The 23,700-nt window shown below is 43.7% G+C and overlaps 1 protein-coding gene across 1 annotated transcript in view; it reads right to left on the reverse strand.

Moving 5' to 3' along the window:
* Positions 1-23,700, reverse strand: part of UNC5B (unc-5 netrin receptor B) — a 388,353-nt gene that overhangs the window by 238,650 nt on the left and 126,003 nt on the right. The gene's annotated exons all lie outside the window — the stretch shown is intronic.

The following is a 23,700-nucleotide window of genomic DNA, read 5'->3' on the forward strand; positions in this document are numbered from 1 at the left end:
CGTAGAAATAATCTGACATGCAAGGTGTCAGAAGTCGAGAAAAAGTTCATAGGGCAGGTGGATGATCGTTACAGGAGACAAAAGATTTTGAAGAAATCAGGACAAGGGAAATTAGATTGGACCGAGGAAGAGAAGTCACATAAGAGAAAGGGTAGTAGTGGTCCAATAGCTTTAGATAAAGCGCAGAGAGGAAAGTTATGTCTTCACCGAGCCAAAACGTATTATGAAAATGTATACGTGGGTGAAGTTGACTGTGAACATGCTTTTAATTTAGAGTACTACACTAAGGATTTCCTGAAGGGAATGCAAGTGATTCCAAATGTGTATTTTGTATGTGGAAGAAATGCTTACGTGAGACTACCTGACAACTGGTATGGATCATGTTACTTGGCAATTGTCTTCCCCAAAATATATCATGCACAAGACTTATTGATCATTGAGGGCCAGACATCATCGAGGGGAAGGAGAGATTTAGGCGATGCAGAAATGGTTGGAGATGTTTTTGGAGCTATGTTTCCTCTTTTGGGAATAATCCTTAATGATGTTAAAATTAGACGACTGGCAACAGTTGTCGACAGGTTGTCTGCCAGCACTGCTCAGTCCTTAATGCTGGTAGAAGGAGAGATGCAATCGATAAGGGCTATGGTTCTTCAAAATCGTCTTGCATTAGATGTCTTATTAGCAAAAGAGGGCGGAGTCTGTAAGGCTTTGAAGGTCCAGGAATGTTGCACTTACATTCCAGACCTTTCGAAGCCCCTTGAGAAGGTTATTAAGAACATAACTAATATACACAAAGAGATCGAAGACTTGAGTAGAGAAAATGTCTGGGAAAAGGTGGGCCACGGAATGAGTACAGTTGGAGGGTGGTTTTCCACCTTAGGAAAAAGCTTTATATGGTATATTCTAAAGCCTATCATCATAATATTGATCTGTGGGATAGTATTGTGGGGATTGGTGAGGGTATTCAAATGGTACAGAGCAAGAAGGTCAGATAGGGCCCAAAGAGAGCAGCTGCAGAGATTGGCTGCCATACAGGATAATCAGTACAGGAGCCTGAGAGCTCTGGAAGCGCAGAGAATGCTACCCATAACTTCAGTTTAAATGTTAGTGATGACCCCGAGAGGTCATCAAAGGGGGGAACTGAGAGAGCGCAAACTGATTTACATGTATGAGTACATCACACTTACCTGTAGAGAGCATAATTCATGAAGAGAAATGCCATGAGTGCTAATAGTATCTGCAATTATATCCTAAATGTATAGCTAATGTAGAGATTTAAGTAGAAGTGGAACTAATACAGAAATGTGTGACATTATATGACTTTATTAGACGTGATTATTTTGAATCCATGTCGTGAAGCTGTTACAACATAAGATGGTATGCGGTAAAACGCAGAACGTGGTAGGCCTCAGGGCCAGAGCTGGAGGGAAAGGGAAGGTGGTTCTTTTCACGACACAGATTGTTTTAAGGTTTTTGGTCATTGCATTAATAGGCCATGATTTATAGTAATGTTTTCTAAATAATAGAATAAGAGTTTTAACATGCTTTAATTAAATGAAGAAGTTGAATGCTATAATCATAATGAGAAATATTGTAGGCCTGAAATGTTTTAGCATTATTTTACACGTACATGTCTGGGTTGAGAAATGTTGCAAGCCTTTTTAGAAGTTTATGAGAGTTGGGTTCTTGGCGGCAGATATCTGTCTGCAACAGGAAAGGGGGGATCCAATTATAAATGAATGAATAGAGGTCTGTTCAAGTAGACGGCCCAGACATGGAGGAGGGTTTTGGAATGTTTAAGGGGTATCAGCGGGCCGGAGAAGAATCTGAGAAGCAAGGTCAACTCTAACGTCTGAGGCCCAATACAAAGCATCATGGAAAAAGCCTGAAGTTGCACCACGTGAGGGGCGTTCCACAAGGGGCGTCTCAAATGTTGTTGACTGTTTTGTATTAGGGACAGCACCCCTGGGTGGAGTTAGAGCAGAGACCTGAGGACCCCTAAGAGAGTGGATGGGTAGGCAGAGAGGGGTCATGACTGGAGAACTTTAGGTTTTCACCAAGAGACTTAGAGTGAGTGACTTCCCTTGGGGGTCATTCACTGCTGACACCTTTGTTAGGTTGGGATTTGGTTAAGTAGGGATACCATCTAGAACAGGGTAGGGACGCCTAACCTGTGTGTTTTTTCCTCCAACCTAAATGAAGGAGAGATATGCGTCTATGCTGATAGCTTTGCTATTTTTAGAACTTGTGTTAGTGATTTCTGTCGCTCGTCTGAGGGCTTTTCGAGAGCACATGTATGTAATTGGACCTGTGTATCTCGTGAATCTCATTCTGAGATGCCTGTATTTGCAGCTCATTATATCTTTACAATAAACTTTTGAAAACTAGAAGTTGTCCGTGATCTTTGAGAGTAGAGTCCTTTCTTGGGTGAACTAACTTGGAAATAGGTGCACTTTCTTTCCTTACAGACAGGCAATAAAGGTTCAGTCGACCAGATCGAGGTTTGGATCAATAGATATAAGGTATCGATCAAAATCTCGCCCTTTCAATACCATTAGGTGAGAGTTGAATACTCCACTGGGCTGAGCCGAGACATGAGTGACAAAGTCGCAATCCAATGGCTGAAGTCAGCTGGTTAAAGAAAGTCAGTGATTGGAAGGAGCAAACTCAAAGCCCACTCAGTCTATATTGTTTGACAACTCTGTAAACCCCAGACCTAAAAATACTCCCTTCGCTGCAACTTCAACTCCACGGTTCTCACAGTCTCACAATTCTCAAGAGCATAATAAGCAAGCAGAGGCCCGAGGCAGCACACCCTACCTGGGAGCCTAACTATGAAATTTGCTCCAAGAACAGCTAAGCTAACTAAAAATATATTTTCCTAGCACGAACCCATGAAAACATTTCCCTTTCTTAAGTTTTATGAGAAGCCGAGAGTGGACTGTTTCTCAGATTCTTCCCAAGCCTGCAGCAGATCCAGTTTGCTTCACATACATCATTTCAATTCATAAAATCACAAAAAAAATTATTTGGGGACCAATAAAGATACTTAGAGGTTGTAATGCTGTTCTCTACAAGTCTTTGCTACTTCTTTGGCTAAATTAATTAGTGTGAATTAAAGCTGTATTCCACCTCTCCTGGGTTTGTCACGGCGATCGCCCATTTGACTACAAATTATTTTAATTTGCATAACTTGGCACTTGCACATTTCCAACAATGCCGTTAATGATTATTATAAAAAATGTATATTTTCCTGTAGTTCGAGCCACAGTCGATAGAAATACTGCTAATTCATGTATTCTGCCAGAAGGGGTTACTAACGTATTTTCACAATTGTGCTTAGTGAGTAAAATGTATAATAACTGTGGCACAGTGTCCTATGAGATCATGTATATTTATAATCTATTAGCATATGTATTATAACTGAGAATATACCATATTTCAAGAGTTCATATACGTTTTTTGTGTTGGCAGGCAAAATGTATTTCCTTTGTGGGTATTCTGAATTTTAACAGTTTGTGTGCCAAAGGTACACCTCGAGAACAGTGCATTTTATGCTGAGCAATGATTGAGGGTGCCACTAGGAAAACTATATATTTTCATTTTAATCTTCAAGACAGCCACATGTGCTCAATCTCAAGCTTGTTTATGTCATCTGAATGGGAATTTCCAGAAAACCCAAAGAATATGCCAATACTCCAGTGGGATGGTGTTTTTTTAAAGACTAAAACCGTGAGTATCAAGGTGTCTTCTACTTGAAGAGCCTGTAGCGTCTGCGTGAACATAACAGAGAATAATGCGCGTTTGCTACAATCAGCACTTACCGCTTCAATCAAAAGTGCTTTCTTTAATCCCACTGACTTTAAACAACTGGGGAATCAGAAACCATCTCTGTGTGGGTTAGAGGCACACACCCAGCCAAGTATAGACAATATACATTCATCAGTTTACAGTCCTTGAGAGCCGGTGAGGGTTCCCCACACTAAGATGGCATGAATATCAAAGGTGCATGCCTTTTCAAAATGATTAGGATCATTGTTGTATTTTAGGGAACTGTGTTCTGCTTTTGGGTTTGCAGATGCACCAGGAGCATAAAGAGGAGCAAGACTTTCAAGGCATTACCTGGCAGCTGTTAATAGTAGTGGGCTTCTTTCACAGGGCGCACTCGTTGCACCCAGCCTGCCCCTGGCTTTCGGATCCCTCTTAACGGCCACCCTAACCTTCTACCCCTGTACTCTCTTTCTACAGTTTGTCATGGTTTGTTTACTGTTTGTGGTTTTGTTTTCGGTGTATTAGCACTACTTCCAGGTGCTTCTCCAACTGGACAAAATGTTTGACTAGATCCACTTTAAGGAAAAGCCTTTTAGCTTAAAAGTGGCGAAGTATTCATACCTTGTCATGTCATATGTCGCAAAATTTGACAATTTCGAACTTGACCATACTTAGCCTGTTTTCTGTACAGGTTATATGTCGATTGCACTTTTTCTGTACAGGTTATATGTCGATTGCACTTTTTCTGTACAGGTTATATGTTGATTGCACTTTTTCTGTACAGGTTATATGTCGATTGCACTTTTTCTGTACAGGTTATATGTCGATTGCAGGGACAGAGAATTACAGCTTTGTGCAGTAGACAGCAGCGGCAACTTGTCTACAGCTCTCCAGCCTTTGCTTAACTGTGCCTCGACTTGGTATGCAGAACAGTCCTGCCCAGCACTGATTATCTCCTAATGATAGCACTTTCTGCTGACAAGGGAAATGTCAAGAAGGATCAAGAGGAGACGAGAGGCAGAGGCTTTGTTAGTAAAAGGCAAGTATGGTCATCTTCAGCAATGTAAACATTTGTCATGTCAGATAAGGAAGAGCAACATGCTTTCGAGATGGAATGTTCTTAAGACGCCTTGGATCTCGCTGCTATCTGCCTCTTTAGAAAGGCTGGAATCAGCAACTTCGTGCAAATCTGGCAGCCGCGGTGCCCATTCCAGTGCCTCTCGAAGCAGGCCAGCTGCTGCTGTTCACAACCACCAGCTCAGCCATGCCAGGGGTGGGCGCCGCTGCCAGGGTGAAACTGTACTGAAACTTGCAGCTGATATTCTGCTTCAAAAACACACTGCTTTGTTGCAGACACGTCCTCGGACAAGAATTACTATATTAAACCTAGCAGCCAAACATTATATAATCAAAAAGGAATCACAGGATGTAGAATTTAATAACCTGTTCCACTTAGTGAAAATCTTTTAAAACATTAGCACAATTGTGGTGCATTTCGAAGAGAAGCAGGTTCTTCGAAAATTAAAACTCTTTAGATAATGGCGACCAAATGCTGGAAACACGGCTGGATGCAGCCTTCATTCAGCCATTAGGCTTGTGCATTTAGAATATCGAAGACTTCAACATTTGCAGTCTGTTCCAGGTTGCAAGATCTGCCCGCGTACTGCCTTCGCCGGATAGCGGCATCCGTGTGATCCCAAGGGCTCAACATGAGAGTCAGAGCCGCCGGACATGCTGAGTAGACAAGAATAACCCACATCTCTCCATCCAAGATCTCCATATGATGGGTCCGGGGGACAGAACTTCCATCCGCTTGCAGAAATGCCCTGTTCTTGATTTAGGCTCTCTGATATTTCAGCTAACCTAAAATGTGGGCTTTTAAACCAGCTGAATTGGCCAAAGCTACCCACCTCTGTCCAGCATCTCATTGGGTGGATGGGAATTTAGAAGCAATTCAACAGAGGGGAGAGCTGAACAGAGGATTACCTGAAATCAGCAATTCCTGTTTTTTGCTGGAATGGTTTCTTCATTTCATTATGGTCACATCATTATTGAAGACATGGTAGCCACATGCTCAGATCTCTGAGGCCCACTCTAGAATCGGCCTCTGTTACTAATTCATAACAAAGCACAGGAAGGCCAGCCTCTTCACTGTAAAGGTACTTACTCCAAGCAAGCCCGGGGCATGGATAGTATGAGTGATCTGTATATCCTGGTGCCCCTACTGTCTGCTTCTAGATATTTAATATGTGCAAACTACTACCTCTCAGCTCAACCGCTGTATGTTTAATGGGACAGTGCTAAACTTTCTCATCAGGGCTACTGTACTCTAAATGGGACGATTGCCTGCACATGTCATCAAACACGCCTATCTATATACAGTGTCACTGGAATTTTTGAACCGCGGGGACCAAATTATGTTGCAGGGGTCATTAAATTATGAAGCAAAAAAGTAGCAAATTATGTCCCACACCATGGCACATTTTGTGATAGTATTCCTTCAGTATGTTGTCATTTTTAGGTCTCGCCTAAGACCTTTGTTTATCTCGCATGGAGCTTACAGGTCACCTATTGCTTACCATTGGCTGGCTTCATTGTCACTCTCATTGACTTGCTTCCTATTCATCAGATTCCATAGGCTTTTTTCTTCTTCGTGTATATATATCCCTCCCCTGGGGCATGGACATATTACTTTGTTCTTCCACGTTGTAATTTTGTTAGACACTACTTTTTTTTTTTTTTTGCCTTCTACGAGAGGGCATGTGTTTCAGCTGTCTCCCTGGTATAGTTCTTCACTCGTGTGTTTCTCCCACCCGCTATTGTCCCTCTGCCTACCCCAGCACCTACCGACCACCCTCTGTTTTCTGTCTGCTTGCTAACAACACCATTCCAACATCCGTTGTCTATGTTTTTGCCCTTAGCCCTTCAGTCTCACCCTCTGATATCCATCTGCTTGCCCCATCACCTCCCTCCCACCCTCCGTTGTCTGTGTGCTCCCCCATCTATGTCCTTGCCTCTTCTCTCCCTCCCTTTGTATTGCCTCCCTCTGTGCTTCCTCTGTCTTTCCTCCATGCTACATTGGGAGAGCAACAAAAAAACAAGCACTATCCGTGTCATAGCACTTTTTTGTATTCCTCCACAATCATTGTCATCTGTGTTGCCAACCATGGTCTCACTGTCGGAAAACGGCCACTACAACGCGGCTGTTTCCACAAATACATTAACCACGCATGCATTACAACGCATGCATGGTTACCACGAAAGCCTTTACCACGCATACCTTTACTACGAGGTATGTAGTAAAGGCATATGTGGTAAAGGTTCAAATTAAAAAAGGGGGGCTTGGGAGGGTCTCCCCCCACAAAAAAAACCTCACCTGAAATCACGTCAGAATGTACAGGCAATCGGCGTCGTTTAAGAGGAAACGGAAAGAAACTTCCGCTTCCTCTTAACGCCGTACGACGTCACCATGGAAGAATTTGAGGAAAAGGTTATGCTTTGTAATACCATTCCGTTGTAACGCATGTGTGGGTGTTGCAACGGAATGCGTTGTAAGAACATACAACCCTCACTGTCCATGTTGCCTTCAGACCTTCGGGCTGCCTCGACATGAGCAAGCTCTATGATGAAGCCAGTGTTGGCCGCGTCATGACGCTTCTTTATTATTCCTCCCTCATCACCGTTCTTGCCATATTCCATCTGTCTGTGTAGCCTCAGGGTAGCAATACAAAAAATGCGCTTTTGACACCCTGTGAAGTTTTTATTACTTTTAGCCATGCTGCGCAGTGGACGTGCTGCTGTACAACATGGCTAAAATAAAGCCAATAGCTCTCATAGTCGAGAATTATTAACTTTGACAGTGCTTGTTATACATGTTAAAACTGTCTGGACTAAGATTTCACTGCTTCAGTACTATTTTAACACCCAAATACAGCAATAAGCAACTGAAAAGTGACCAATTAACCTTCAGAGGTGCCTTCCAATACATGGCAAAACATGTACCCACGTTGTAATGACTTTTGATCCATTCGAGATGGGAATATTTTTGTTGTTAAACTCTGCAGTGGTGGTTGGATTATTTAGCGAATCCATTACTATGCGAAGAAAATGCTGAAACTGCAGAATCGCATGATTCCATTGGCCCTGGCTACATGTTTAATTAAACAATGCCAGGTCATCTCAGCATGGTTGCTTTATATTTTAGCACTGTAATGGCCTGGCAGAATGAACACACACTTTTGATGGCACAGTGCCAGCAAGTCTCTGCATGGCTGCCATATTTGATATGGTTCCTTACATGTGCTTCTTTGCATAACTTTTATACATTTGATGAAACAGGACTAGACCATCTCAGTACTGCTCTAGTTTGTCGAGGAAGCACCGTATCTTCTGAGCAGCGTAGCTTCACTACCCTTGGGTCACGGGAAGCTCCACTCAGAAGAGCCGGAATGCTTAATGAGGAAGGTTTATCACTTAAGACCAAAGCTTAGACGGTCAGTGGTGCAGAATAATAATGTATCAGTTAGATTGATAATCTTTTAGGTAATACCAACACTAGTCAGTGGTGGCCGCCGCCTACCTAAAGAGGTAGGGTGGCAGGTTGGGGGGAAATGAAATTGAATAAAAAAAAAAGAAGACAACTTACCTTCTGCACCGCTCCACTCCAGCCTCTGTCGCTGTTCCGCTCAGCGTCCGACGGCCAGAAGGGAATGGGCCCTCAGGGCACAGGCTCCGCACCCAATCCAATCGCTTCTCTCACAAGACAGCAGCGCCAGGATTGGTCTGAGCAGCCTCGTTTGCCGGTCAGATGGTGCATTGGAGTCTGTGCTGTTTCTCCAGCCTGACTGCGTAACACAGCCAGGTTGGAGAAACGTAAGTGCACATGTGTGTTTGGCTGGCCTTGGACGGTTGGCCAAACACACATAAACACTTATGAATGCACTGTGCTCCTCCCTCACATGCCTGTCCCCGCCCCACCCTATACTTTTGTATGGCGGGACTCAGACAGCATAAATAAAATGATAACAACATTGCGTTATTATAATTTTATTTATTGTCTGCTGGCACGGGCTGTGGGGCGACGCTCCTCCGCCGTTACGGAGGAGTCGCCCCTGGTCAGTGGGCTTCTTTAGATTTATTGAGACATTGCCGGTGGTGTCTCTGAACATTTACAGGATTAGGGCCAGAACATCCAAGCAGGACAGCTGCACTTTTAATGGGGCATTACCGACCTTTCTGAATGGGGCTATTGTACCTAAGTACACTGTCAATGCACTTCCTCGCAGGGTCCTTGCGGTGCTGCACTTCCCATGTTTAATAAGAGTGAAGCGTACCTTCTCAGGGTGGATGCTGGATGTTTATATGGGATCAAAAGTGCCATTCGTTTTGGAGTCATGCCTGAAGATTACTCTGGCTTGCTGCACAGTAGATCCTCTCTTGAACCTTTGTATAAAGTGCCTTAAGTTTTCCAATAGGAGACTAGTTTGACACACCCAGAGCACCAGAGTTGAACAAATGTAAACATACAAAAAAGTTTCTTATTTGTTGTTTGCAGAAATACAGAGACTTTGAACCTAGACAGTGTACTCATGCGATGCCAGATTTTACTATGCAGACATACATGAAACAAACAAGGCATACACATGGGCGCGCACGCACACACACACACGTAAATACTGGAGGCCTCCCTGGGATTAATAACATGAAATCACATCTCTTTCCATAATTGTCTTTCAAACACAGAAGTCGATGTCCCTGAGGCGACACACATGCACGTGGCACACTGACAGCAGATGCATACAGACACGCAAAAGCACTACTGAGGTTTAGTTCTGAAAGTTTAGCTGGAACGGATATCGGGAAAAGGTAAAGAATGAGTCTATTGCCAGTGACTCCACTGAGAGCTGTGGACTCTGGCTGATTACAGCTAGACAACATCCTGCCATATTTCTGCCTCAAATGTTGGCACAGACTCAATTTTTCATAATACTTTCCATAATAAATGAAAACCTGCAATCCCTGTATATAAGCCAGTCTATAATTTCCATATTTCCGTGTGACTGTGGCAATTCTAACGAAACGACATAGCTACTCAGCTGTAAACATTTATCACAGCTGAGTTGTAACTTCACCGCCTGCTGCCAGAGCCACCAGCCAGAGTGAATGGCAGGTCACAGAGGGTAATTAATGCTGCAGTTTAAACAATCAAAACAGAACTGGTTTTTAATACTGCTTCTCTAAATGAACAGTGAACATAACAAAGGAGATATTTGTGGCAAATGTTTTTATTTTTGCATATTATAGGTCATTATCTATCAGATGGAATCTATCAGCATGTTTCTACGCATTCTGAGTTATACTATTTTTTTTAATCTCACATATCAAACTCAACATATTAAACTGAGTCTAATATAATTTTGAAACAAATTACTCACTGCTTTGGTGTGTGGACTTTTGCACTACATATTCTACATGTTCTTCATGTCTGCAAACTCATAGGTCTTTCACTTGAAAGAACAAGGCACCAAGGATTTAAGCCGTTTGCAGGAAATGTTTGGGTTTGACCATGTATTATAAGGGATAAAATACCCTCTGCAGTATAGTAAAAGGAAATTGCAAGTCATTTCAGAACTCCATGACCTTCTAAAGGTATACCACCTACAACCATGTTGCTCTATATCATCACATAATTTCTCCTTGACTTGCAATATCCTTATATTTAAATTATCCTATGTATGGCTCCCAAGTAGCATAAAGTTTACATGACACTTCCTCTGACACTCTGGCTTCAATACAGTGTGCTCGCATATGATTGGCAGCTCACCACCCTGTGCACTAAACAGTGCACACTGCCAGTGGGTACATCAGACTACATCCAACACTGCACTGTGTTAGTGGCCTCAACATATGAGCACCAGACACTGCCCCTATCATCGCGCTCAGCACCCTGTGCAGGAGACAGTGCGTTCCATCACGTCACTCCTGTGTACCTCTGGCAGTGCACTTTGTTAGCGGCCAGAGAACCCAGTATTTATTGCACTGCAACATTCATCAAACACTGCACTTTGTAAGTGGCATCAACACATAGAGAAGTCACTCTTATAACGGGGCATAAAACTGTTTTACAGACAGTGCATTCCACACAATATCTACTCTGCGCCTCATCTTCTCCAGACCAATTAGAACAATCTTCCCTGTGCTTAATTTGAGCCGGTGGTTTCCAGTGCTCGGCACTGGCTCTTAATTATCAACACAGGCATCACAAGGTGGCACTGTCTGTCTAATTATTAATTTAAAATGACTATTAGCTACCACCCAAGCCATTCTAATAGCTTTGGAGGACTAAAATAGTCTGAATTGTTACACTTGTAGAAGTGTGATGGCTGGTAGTTTTGTTGTTACTATCACTGGCAGCATGGCAGGGGCAATGTGTGGTGCAAGCTGCGGTCGCCTCCTGCAAAGACCTCTGGCACTTTTTTTTACAAATTTAGCATTGAATCTACCACTTAACTGTTTGAGGATAATTTCTAGAGCAGGTCTGTTTGGGTAATTGTGGACTTCTTCTCCAGACCTGTTAAGTTCCTCTTCCCATCATTAAAAGGCGGGATCTTAAGGTAAGCAAAGAACACTATCTCAGAAGCACAATGCACATGTTTTACTTCCAAAAAAGCTCTGAAGGTTTTGAGTCCTAATCCACATAAGGTGAGTAATTATAACACCGGTCATTAGCGCCAACAAACATTTTGTTTTGTGACGAATTGTCTATAAGTGGTGTTGCCATTAGGATAGGGATGACCACGGACCAGTTCAGGTGGCATTCGGCATTGGATGCCACAGAAGTTTATTTTATCTCATTTAGCTGCCTCCTGGAGCTGGACTCCTCAGAGCGGGAGTGGCTCCTTGCGTCTGGCTGCCATGTTTTTTTTCTTGCCCGCGTCAGAGGAGTTATCCATTCCTTACAGTACGGGTTTCTGAATGTATTACTACGTTACGAATGTCTGCCAAGACCTTACATCCTGCAAGTCTGTTCTGCACAGAAACAGCAGCCAAGAATAGCGGGCTGTTTGGAACGGCTGCTGGAATTGTAAAGGCCGTAGATTAATCTCCGAGCAATGCCCCCCACCAGGGTATTCATGCTGTAGAGCCGTCCAACTTAGCTTTCACTCCCACCACACAGAGGAAAACTCAACTGAACATTCTTTTGAAGAACAAAAAAAGGAACAGCGGGGGCTTGTTTTTTTTATATTGCAAGGTACGGCCCTCCCTTACCTCACCAACCGCTTGGGGGTAGGGGCGGCAGAGCCATGGGCGAATTATCCAACCGCCCATCAAATCCAAAAAACTCATTTCAAAATGATTATACGACCAACCATGACAGAAGCGATTCCCCTCTGTCTTTATTAGAAATCCTTACAAAGGGGTTTGCAAAGCAGCAGGAGCATGGAGGACCCCTGGGCGGCCATTTTGAGGAACAAGAAAGACCACCATAGAGGAAGAGACTATAGGACACCGACATCAACAAACCGCTCTCTTTTGAAGGCTGTTGATGACTATTAGCACCCCGCAAACGTATAGGGCATATATGTCAGCAGCTGGAGAGCAGGAAGTGGGAGCCTATTTGTGCTGGAGGTAACTGCTGGTGGGAACAGACATTCATTTTTGAGGATCGGGACGTATTTCGGACTTAGAAAGCAAATCATATTTTAAATAAACCTTTTCTTGAACTTAAAAAGACTTTGAAAGCAAGACGGAGAATGGTAAAAAAGTGAGAAAGAAGAAGGAAAAGAAAGATAGTAAAACAGCGATTAGAAAAGAAAGCACAGATGAAACGGAAACGGTAAGAGGGAGTTGCAGAAAAAGGAAGTGTAGGATTGTGGAAAAAAAAAGAGGCATGAGGTTAAATAAGACTAGGCAGCCTGAGTATCCGGGATCCTCGGCCTTCAGCAGCACCGATGGCAGATTCTCAAGAGTAATGGTCCTCTGCAATCTTTTCATTTTATAATTTGTCATTTTTCAATTGTTTGCTTTTTTTATTTATATTTGTTTACAAATTGCCCATTCCTTAGAAAAGGGGGCCGGCTCTTATTTTTTAAACAATCCATGCACTGAGTAGAGGTTGAGGAGAATAGTATATGAATAAGTCAGTTTTAAAGATTCATACGGTTTCAAGATGGCCTATGATATTTGCCACATATGTCACCTGTGTCTTAAAATGACAGTCACTGTTCAGACAGCACTTTGGCTTTTGAAGGTCAAGTGAAGTGGTCCTCCAAGAGGACCCATTCTTCTGCCAAAGTCTCAACAAATGTGTACAGATGCAGCAAAAAGATATCAATTGGAAACCTGCTGCTCACACAGAGCAGCATGCTGATGTCAACAAGACCACACTTCGAGGGAACAGATTCCCGCTCAAAAATGCTGAATAGGATCCATACTGCACGGTCTATTAGCAAAGCGGTGCATGCGGGATCTCATCGTAGTGCAACAGAAGCCAGCAGTGAGAGGAGTGTGCTAACCCCACTGTTGGGAAGCAAATCGATATCACTGCGTACTGAAGTAAGAGTGTACCAGCAGAAAAGGCAGCCTGCTAGCATTCCAGTACCACGGTCGACCAGCATGAAAATGTCAATGCTGATCTCACACGGGGTACTATCAGAGAGTAGGATTCTGGGATGCCACCACTAACACTGTGTATTAGCTCAGAGATGTATATACCGACCACAAAATGTACCAGCAGGAGCATGCTAGCACACTGGAAATGCTGGAGGCCATCATAGATAAGTGCATAATTATCACACCTGGGGCCGTATTATGGATAGGGCTCATTGCCTCACTCTGCACCAGGGCTCGAGTCGGGGTACCATGCAGGTGGACGGCGTGACCCCACTTATTTTACCAGGTGGACACCGTCCCCCCTGCCAAACAGCTGGACTTCACTCTTTGGCCTCGGCAGGTCTTGGGCTAAAAATTCCACGGACACGATAATTCTCGCCCCGATGCCTCCTCGACTCACGGGTTCACACTCTGCGACTCTGGGCAATAGCTTGCTTAATCTCCACAACGGCCCCTCGCGGCGGGATGCCTGACTTTCACCTTGCGGATACCTTGCTATCTCACAGGGGAATACCAGGAAGGGTTCCCTAAGCAAGCGCCGGGAAACGCACTGCGGGTAGCTGTGCGCTATATAAGCTCAACTACATTTACATTTACATTTACATTAACTGCGAGGGGCGAATGCTAATTTGTGCGCCGTCTCCCGCGGATCTCGGCGCCGGTGCACAGAGTGAGGGTTATATTGATTGCAAAGTTTACCAGTAGCAGGAGAATCATATTTGGATAGCAAGGCCATTGCCTTGTAAAGGACCCATTAGCAATGGGAATAAAAAAATCAGATGCAAATTTCACTAATGTTACTTGCAATCAGTACGAGGCTGACAAATTAGCAGGTGTGGAATGTGCACCCAACTACTGTTTTTTCACTATGGAATGTGGAATAACCACCTACTAGTGCATGTTAATACCCAGTCTGTATACTTCCATTAAGAGGAACAGGCATAAAGTAAAAGATACTTTCGAGGACACCAAATTGTTGAACAGAAAGACCTGGCACAACACCGCTATTGTTGACCAGCTAAAAAAAGTGATATATGCTTGCAAAAGACCTTCATTTATCTACGATCAGAGAAAAGTGCATTCTGGGACACAAATCCCAGCAGCAGAAAGAGCACAATGCTATGTAGAGTATTTTTTTCTAAACTCTCTGTTGCGCACACATAAATAAATAAATAAATATATGTTTCAGAAACAATGACCTAAAATGAGAGTCGCTCTACATATCTCCATTCAAGGCAATGGGATCATCAAAAGCCGTGTTAGAAGAATTAGAATAGCACAACATATCACTCCCGTTTCAGAAAAGCGCTTAAGACCTACCTACCTTTTCTTTTGACTGCTGCCCGTCGTCTTGGTCCCGTGCCAAAATGCCACTTTGGGGGCGATTCGAGCCCGTAATAAATTAAAGCATTGTGGCTAAAGTGGAGCAGGGAGCCAACAGAGAATGTTGTTTGGTCCTCACTGTTCTTTAAAACTTGAAAGCATACATATTGTTCTGGGGTTGATTTAAAAGAAAACACAGGGAACCTCTCCAGCACAGCTAGAGATTGCATGACTTTCTCTTGTAAAGGGTTAGCCACAGCTCAGGAGCTCACCACACCCCCACCCCTTCCCCCTCCTGAGTCATGGTGAGGGTATTAAGGAAATAAAAGGAAAGCTTCAAGGCAGTGGTGTTCTGTAATAGATTGCATTGCAGCAGGGGAGAAGCTTAGGCCTCACAGAAGTCATCAGGATCAGTTCCCCCTGTTCCTTCCACTTCATTGGTGTGCTGAATGACCTCAACTGGTGCATGGCAGGTCAACAAAATAACCAGGTCTTGGGAAGAAAGCTTGTGTTTCAAAACCCCTGTCAATAAGAAACACCAGTTGAATAAAGCTTTCCAAGAAACACCCTCTTTTTCCTAGAGGTAGACTGGCCTTTAGTGAAATCAAAAGGTTTTTTTGTCTGGCAGGCAAGTGGCTTTCTGGATCTGATAGTGCACATGTACAGGCAATTCAGGCCACAGAGTCAAGCTTACTGGAATTTCATAAGTCTGATTAACACCTCATTTCACATCAGGTTCGCTTCCTCTGCATGAAGATTGGAGGAAAGATGTCAATTTGGTGCTCTGAATGGGAATTTGGCTATAGGAATATATCAGAATTGCACAATAGTTTAATCATCCACCACCCTGAAGCCCACATAGGAGCACCATATAATCCAGGCAGGGAAGTTCATTGCGTGAGCTCGGCGCCCAAGTTCATAGGCGAGCAACGGCATTGAGATGCATGGGAGGCGTACGAACCCACACCTTCTGGGGCTAGTGCCGTAGCGACTAGCCTAAAGCTTTCTCTCAGCTTGCTCTCAAAGAGATGATCATTGTGACATTCTGACTTTGAACCCTAGATCTTGTGATCAACTTCAAATTTGGTCATTAGCATCAAAAGTGGATATCTTGATGGGTGTTCATGTGGTGGCTTCTTTGGCAATCTCTGCAAAAGGAATTATTTACCTCAGTCCAGTTGCATGTAACCTTCGCTGATAAAAAAAACTCGTAGGCGCTCATGACATCCACAGAGACAAAATTATCGAAGAGGGCCAGAAATGCCTATAGACGTGTAATACTGATATGCTAGCAGCACCGCCCAGTAGTGGTGAAAAATGGCACTCATTAATGACGTGAGCACAAGCCACAGCTGGGTTGTTTAGGACTTAAAGCCCTTTAATATATATTTATCCTTCTGGAAATGGCCTCCCGAACTGATATCTCGCACGAGGCCTCCAGAAGTAGACCCTATACCATGGATACGCCACCCCCGCAACCCCACCAATCAAACACGCATAAATGGAGACACTATGTTTATTATTTAACTCTGTGAGGAAGTAAGTCGTTTAATGCATTGTTTATCAGATAAATCCTATATTGTAGCAATGAGTTTTCTAACCTATGTTGGGGATTAGAGCTTATTTTTCCATAAATCTCAAACTGGAAAAGGCCAAATAAGTCAGATAATAAGAAAGGGCGCCAATCCTGATTTTGAATATTAATAACATGTTATGCGTATTTTTGGGTTTAGCTATATGACACACTGTATATTGTTGGTTCAATCACGTTATTTTATAGCTCTGTCGAAATAATGAATAGTCACACCACAAACCGAATTGAAATGTTTACAATTAAATAATCAGTTTTATTATTGACCAACTCCAAGCACGGAGAGAGACCTGGCCGTGGGTGTGTTTTTTTTTATCAGTACGAGAGGGGCTCCCACTCGTGACTGCAGCCACGGTGTGGAAGCTGCAACAAGCCGCACGCTGCAGCCATCACGCCTCAACTGCCCAGCCGTGTTGCCTTTTATGGCTAGCCCTGTCCCTAATTTCTGCCTCAGAGAGTTCCCGAAGCAGAGCGTCAAGTCATTTGTAATAAACTTAATGAGCTGGTTCGGAGATGGCTTCACTGTCCTTGGTCTGCCCCTGCCAGTGACTTCTCCCCTCCCCCCGCCCTCTTCATGCAGGAAGGTAGATGAGCGGAGTGATTATTACCCGCACGGCCCGTTAACGGACCGGCGCCCAAATCAAGCGCCTATTAGCGGGCCTGCCAGGCCTTCTCTTTCCATTCCCTCTCCTCAGGAGCTGCCGCCGAGTCTTCCTAATTAGAAGATGCTAATCTAATTTCGGGCTTTATTAGCCATTTTCATTTTAACAATTGCCTTACATACTTTATTAAAGGAGAAAAAGTAAGCAATTGCGTGTGCCCAAGGAATGGTTCTGACATCTGGTACTGAGAGACTGAGGTGACCCGGCCCGTGAAGAGGCTTCCTGGCAGGTTGGTACGTCTGAAAGTCCGTAGTGATCAGGTAGGCATAACTGGGTGGTGGTCTGGTCTGATAGGCGTCAAACTCTGTGTCAACCGTATTGTCATCTCGGATCCAGAGAGAGTGAGGGAGGGTGTGGCATAACGGCCAGAGCTGCCGACTTTGGTATTGAGGAACCACATTCCAGTCTCCGTCGGAACAACACCCTGTTGCAAATCTTGGGCAAGTCACTTAATCTCCCAATGTCTTCAAAAAAATGTGTAACTGGTGTCTATGTAAAGCTATGTTGAGCATGATGTTGAGCATGATCCTTCGGGTCGAGTTAACACTATAGAAAAAAAAACTGCACAACAGAAAAGAAAATAACATAGCCCCAGAGACATAACCCCTGTAGGGAACAGGTTATCAAGGCTTGTGATAAGTGCCCAAGTTGGGCCACGACCTTTCACATTGTTTACTGGCATGTATCGCCAGGCACCTACCAGAGCTGGACTGGCACATGTTCTCAGACCAGCCCCCATTGAGTGTGTAGGGTGTGAGGTGCGGATTGAGCCTGACCCCTGCAAGGAGGGTTTGGAGGGGTTCTCCCACCAAGAAAATCTGGGCAAAAATGGTACATTCTACAATATATTCAACTGTATTCATTTTTGAAGTATAATAAATGATGGCCTTACAGTGAACCAGAAGACTGCAATCTTTATTGGGGCTCTTCAGTGTTTCCCTCACCTCCAACAGTGTCTCCAATCTCTTCATAGCCCCTCTCTCACATGTATTTTATTTGTTTTATAGCACCTGTCATACTAGTGTAGGGTGATAGAGCATTGTAGATCATACACATACATAGACAATGAATCATACAAGTGTAAAATAGTGTATAGAAAATGTTGCATAAGACAAAAGGGACTAAAAGTTGTGGGATTCAGACATCATCCATACTGGTAGGCATTTTTTAAGAGTGCTTGGTCTGGGGAAGAACAAACTCAGGATTCAGAACATAACAGAGTGGTTAGCGTTGATTTGACTTACGCGACTGCATTTCTACCCAAACAAACTCTTTTTTAGCAATATTAGGATAATGATAGACTGGGACAAAAAAAATAACTTCCTAACCTAGATTACGATGAACTGCATAGTAACAAAAGGATCTGAATGACAAAAGCACTAATCCCCTAAACTATGCACATAAAATACTGTTCTGTGATCTGTATAGTACATGCTCTTTGCAGCAGGCAGATGAACCTTCTGCACTATCTTATAAGAGTCAAATGTGCCACTAGACAAACTCTGAACTCTCTCCAGCAGGTACAATAATCACCCGAGTTAGCTTGGCACGTTTATTGTTGTCTCAAAACTGTTGCCTACAAGGAACTCTGTAGTGCATTTGCAACCGCTGCACTGCTACAAATCCAGCCAGCAGTAACAAAATCGCCCCCCAACCCACCCTCCGGGTGAAATGCCCCATGCCCAGTCCAGCCAGTACAGCCTTGGTGCCTATGTTTCAGAAAGACAAAGTATGAAAAAGTGATCAGCATTTCTAAAGGGGACTGAAGTTGGGTTTCAGACAATTTAAAGCCAGCTGTCAAATCTCAGACCTTCAGTATCCAAGTATTACAACACTCAAGGAACCTACAATATTTGCTGAAAATATTTTAAATGGACCATACAAGTAACACTCATGTTTTAAAATGTAGTCTTAATTCATTAATAAGGTCACCCTCTTAAAGCATGAAAAATATGTATCTGATTCACATTGGTGAAATAAATGAAACATTCTTTCTATCTTTCAATTTGGGTTGATATCTGTTTTTTTTATAGTGCTCCTATAAGATGCGTCCTCAGGGCCAATAAAAAAACATTAATATAAACCTCGTAGACCCCTGCATGTGGTTTAGACTTGAAAATATGCAATCTAGATCATATATTTCCAAACACATTACTACATTTTTTTCCTAATCTATGACTATCAAGGAGGATGTGATAAGCTCACGTCAGTCCTTTTGACGCAGTAACAGTGATTATCGTTACCTTTGCTAATTTTTCCCTGTCCTATTTTTACTACGGCATTGTCCTGACTTTAGCAGTAAAAAGGATTGCAAACCTTGTGTCCAGCACTGGTTGGTTGCTGCCACTCAAATTAAATAAGTTGGTTATTTATTGGTATTGAGTTAGTGTGAATTCTTTAATTCAAGGTTCTTTTTCATGAACCATTGAGCTGGTGAGGATAGCCATCTTGTGTGACGCGAACATTATCACACTCCCTGAAGTACTGCTCAAATGAACTGGGAACCACCAGTAATATGAACCTGGCTCCTATGCAATCCACCACAAATCACAGGGCAGGGAGATGGTGTGGGACTTGGAAAGGTAGGCCCACACCAAGAAACTCCTGCAAGGAACCTTGCCTATTCTGTACATTCTTTTGGTCCCGTTCTGGCTGAGGGCCACAAACATATTTCTGACAAACTCAGAGATGTAATGTCAAAATATTTTGTTGGACAGTGCTCCCAAGTTGGGGGTATTACACCATTTGCACAAGTATAAAAGGATGGAGGCCTGTCATTCTAAAAACCTCTAGTCTGTTCAAATGGTCAGAATGTAATGGTTTTGTTGATATGGGCATGATGTGACATCATAGTGTATCAGCATATTGCAAACCACTTCGGTGGCTCCCAGAGGAGGACTGTGTCCTGTTCAAGACAACAGGCTTCACTTTTAACTGTTTCCATGCCGTGGGACCTCGCTCTCGTCAGGATATATTATCTCAGTATATTCCACGCCGAAGAGTCCAGGGCTACAGACAAGGTGGTCTGGGTGTGCCTATGTTTGCAGATCGAGGTGTCTGACTGTAGCGAAGACTATGGGACTGTGGTTTGAGGTTTCAGACAGTTTGTCAGAATGGTGGTCAGTGATAGAGTCCTCATCATGCCATGGACGCTTCAGGTACCAGGGCCAGATGCACTTCATCAGTGTACGACTTGAAACTATCGGTATAGGCAAAAGTTTTGCTGGCGAACATTTAGTTCATGAAAGGGTGAAGTCTGCTACTGGCATGTAGGATTTGGAGAGTCTAACGACTGAAAGAAGATAGTACCTATGAGCATTATATTGACTATATAAAATTGATGCCCATGCAAAAGTGACATGACTTTCCCTCAGGGCTACTTTATAATTGATGAATTGACTGTCATTTCAACAGCCCAGGCCTGATAAGCCGTACACTGTACTTAAGTCTACCCGGGGTTATTCGGTGTATATTCTATGATCACTCCTTATCTGGTCTTTGCTTGGACGCTAAATTCCCATCTGCGGTTGGCTCTTACGGACCCCCAATCAAGAATAAGTGCATACCATGCCCAACTCCTGAATATAAGGCTCTGAACTGTGACTGTTGCAAACAGTTCTGCAGAAGAAATTGTACTTGCCGCGTCTTTTTCATGCAATGCCCCACCTCATTTATGAAATCTTTTATTTTTCTGGAGGTGCACCAATGAAATCAGTGCGTCCCAAGGTGATACTGTTGGTGGCAGAAACACAACTCTTGCTGAAGCGTGCCATTGGCAGATTAATCAGTTGTAAATTGAGCTCACATCTCAAATCCCAGTCCATTTTATCTTCGTTAGGCTTTGGCATGATTGCATTTGATTTCTTCACAAAGCCGAACCTAATAACTGTGGATGGAGCTAAGGAGTCAAGGGTGTGTCAGAGAGCACCACACACTACCTCCATTTAACTACACATCATCAACTGACAGTTAACAGAAGACAGCAAATCACTCTGTGTCTGTCAGCACCCACGTGCCATGGCAAAAAAAAAAGTCCCCCACCTCTTTCTTTTTCTCCCCCCTCTTTCTTTTTCTCCCCGTCTTTCTTTTTCTCCCCCCTCTTTCTTTTTCTCCCCGTCTTTCTTTTTCTCCCCCCTCTTTCTTTTTCTTCCCCCTCTTTCTTTTTCTTCCCCCTCTTTCTTTTTCTTCCCCCTCTTTCTTTTTCTTCCCCCCTCTTTCTTTTTCTCCCCCCCCTCTTTCTTTCTCTCTCAGAGTAGACAGAAGACAGGGGGCAGATCAAACATAGACTTTGATATAGACCTACCAAACTGACGGTTGCCTCCAACACAGAGCGCCAATACTATTTGTTATATGTTCTATGTGATATGTGTTAGTGGAGTAATGCAGAGATGATCAAACGTATGTATTTTAAGGGTAAACGAGTACACCAGCAGCTAAGCCACCTGAGGGGCCACCACTATATGGACAATGCGGTGATGATTATATGTTTATGGTTATATGTTGTAAGTCTAAAACCCAATAAAAACATTTGAAAAAAAAAAGAAAAGTTAAAAAAATGTAGAAAGCGCTTGGCGCTATTCAACCTAATACTCAAATCACCCACTGAAAATATCAGAAATTGAAACTTGCTACCTTGCATTTAGTGAAGGCAGAAACATCGTATTTTTAATTCCATAATGTCAAACCACTGATAACAAACATTGCTTGAATACCCAGGGGTTCACGCAATGTACACTCAGCGCTTGAATGCCCGCGGGTTTGAGCGACTTGCAAGTCCATTAAATATGAATGAAGTGCTGACTAGAGGGCACGGAGCTGCTACTGATCCAGTAATGTAGTACGGCGGGTGGTTAACCCCTGTCATTGAGAGGCAACTCGCCATCATTAACCAGTCACGGAGGCCCTGGGACTAAGGCCAGGGAAATGCACGGGCGCTCAGATGCAATTGGTTTGCGATAGAATGACGTCCTGGCTACAAAGGAGGCGTGGACAATGCGCCACACCCATGGTAACCAACCGGCTACTCTCAAGGGATGTACAGTACTGAAGTGATCATGTTAGTGTCATAAGACAGAGCACACGATCTTGCTCTGAATCTTCCCAACCCCCATCTAGCAATATTTCTAGTAATTCTATTCATCAATTAAAATTTCAAGCAACCACGTATAAATATATTGATCTTAAATTAACATACCAGAGAAAACTACAGATAGCATGCTTGAGCAAATCCTAGCACATACCAGGGTCTGGTCCAATTGTCGTTAATTATGGGTTCCTTGCAGCACCGCCCTTGCGACCTGCATACATTATCTCCAATAGTAAATTGTGATAAATGCTCAGCATTAGATAATACTATCTCCCCAGTCTGACCATATCTAATAGTAACATAACATAAGATGTTATGTTATCTAATAGTTTTCTCATTCACTTTTCATGGTAATTCCCACTACATGCCCCAATTGCATTTCATTTCATTAGAAAGATTTTATGGATCACCTACCCAATTCTACCTCTATGTTTAGGGAAAAATAAACCACCCATCGGCCCAGATTGCAATGCAGTTTCCATTAGCCGTGGTTCACGCGAGCGGTGTGCAACACTGAAACGCGAACCTTCATTTCAAGAGACCAGTCCATCCTTCAATGAAGAGGAGCGTGCAGGACTTTGACCAGTGGTGCATAGATTCTTCCCACATGCAGCTGCAGTGTGTGACTGGACCCTTCGGTGGAGGTTACCTACCTCAGGTGTCTTTGGGATACTCATGTGCTCCTCCTAATACTCGAGGCGATGGGTGTGGGGGCATGGACTGTGTACCACTTCAATATGGCTCACAAACATGGCGGCTCATGGTGAGCTGTTCGACCATGCTCCTGTAAATAAGGTGTGGGTGCGGGGGAAATGTCACATCCATGTTTACATCAGGGCACTTCCCCCAGTCAAACGAGGGAACACTTCTTTGGGCAGTTGGGGGCAAAGTATGCGACAGCATGGTCCATATTGCAGAAGGGGGATGGGAGTGGTTAATTTGTAAAAAAAAGATGTGCTGGGGCTCTCCTCAGAAGGCAGCTTCAACCAGACAATTTCTCCTGTTAGCGCTGCCTATCACAGAGAGAAACAGCCCTACAAGTGGGATGGGGAAGTGGGATAAGGGCCAGAGTTGCCGAATTCAGGACTAGGGACCCAGGTTTGAGCCTCAGCGTTGCTCAACATCCTGTGATTCTGGGCGAATCACTTAATCACCCTGTGCCCACCAAAAATGAGTGAGTCCTTAACTGGTGCTCAAGCGCTGGTGTTGACGATGAGGTGCCGCTGCCAGAAACCACCGGCTCAAATTAAGCACTGCTTATGCCATCTCTGTGAACATGGACCTTTCCACAGAAGACCCTGTCTGCTTGGCCCCCTTTGCAAGAGGCCTTTTGAATTTGCTCGCATGAGTATTGAATTGAATTGAATTAGGTTCTTATATAGCGCAAACTGCCACCCTACGGGTATCCTGGCGCTCAGTATCTCTGAACTGTAATGCACTGTACACATTTTGCCGCACTCTGCCTTCCTGCGGGTACTCCCAGAAGCACCTTGGCCGCCTCCTGGGCATCACGTGCTGCACAGATGCCCTCTCCTGGGACATGGCATGTGTGAAGACGATGGAAAGGCTGAGCCCTGCAGGGGCTCTGCTCACTCCCGCACAAGCTTGCTTAGTGTGGGTGCACGTGCAGGTGTCGAACCCAGCAATCTCACAAT

This window comes from Lissotriton helveticus, chromosome 5_1, assembly GCF_964261635.1.
Source record: "Lissotriton helveticus chromosome 5_1, aLisHel1.1, whole genome shotgun sequence".
Taxonomy (NCBI): Eukaryota; Metazoa; Chordata; class Amphibia; order Caudata; family Salamandridae; genus Lissotriton; species Lissotriton helveticus.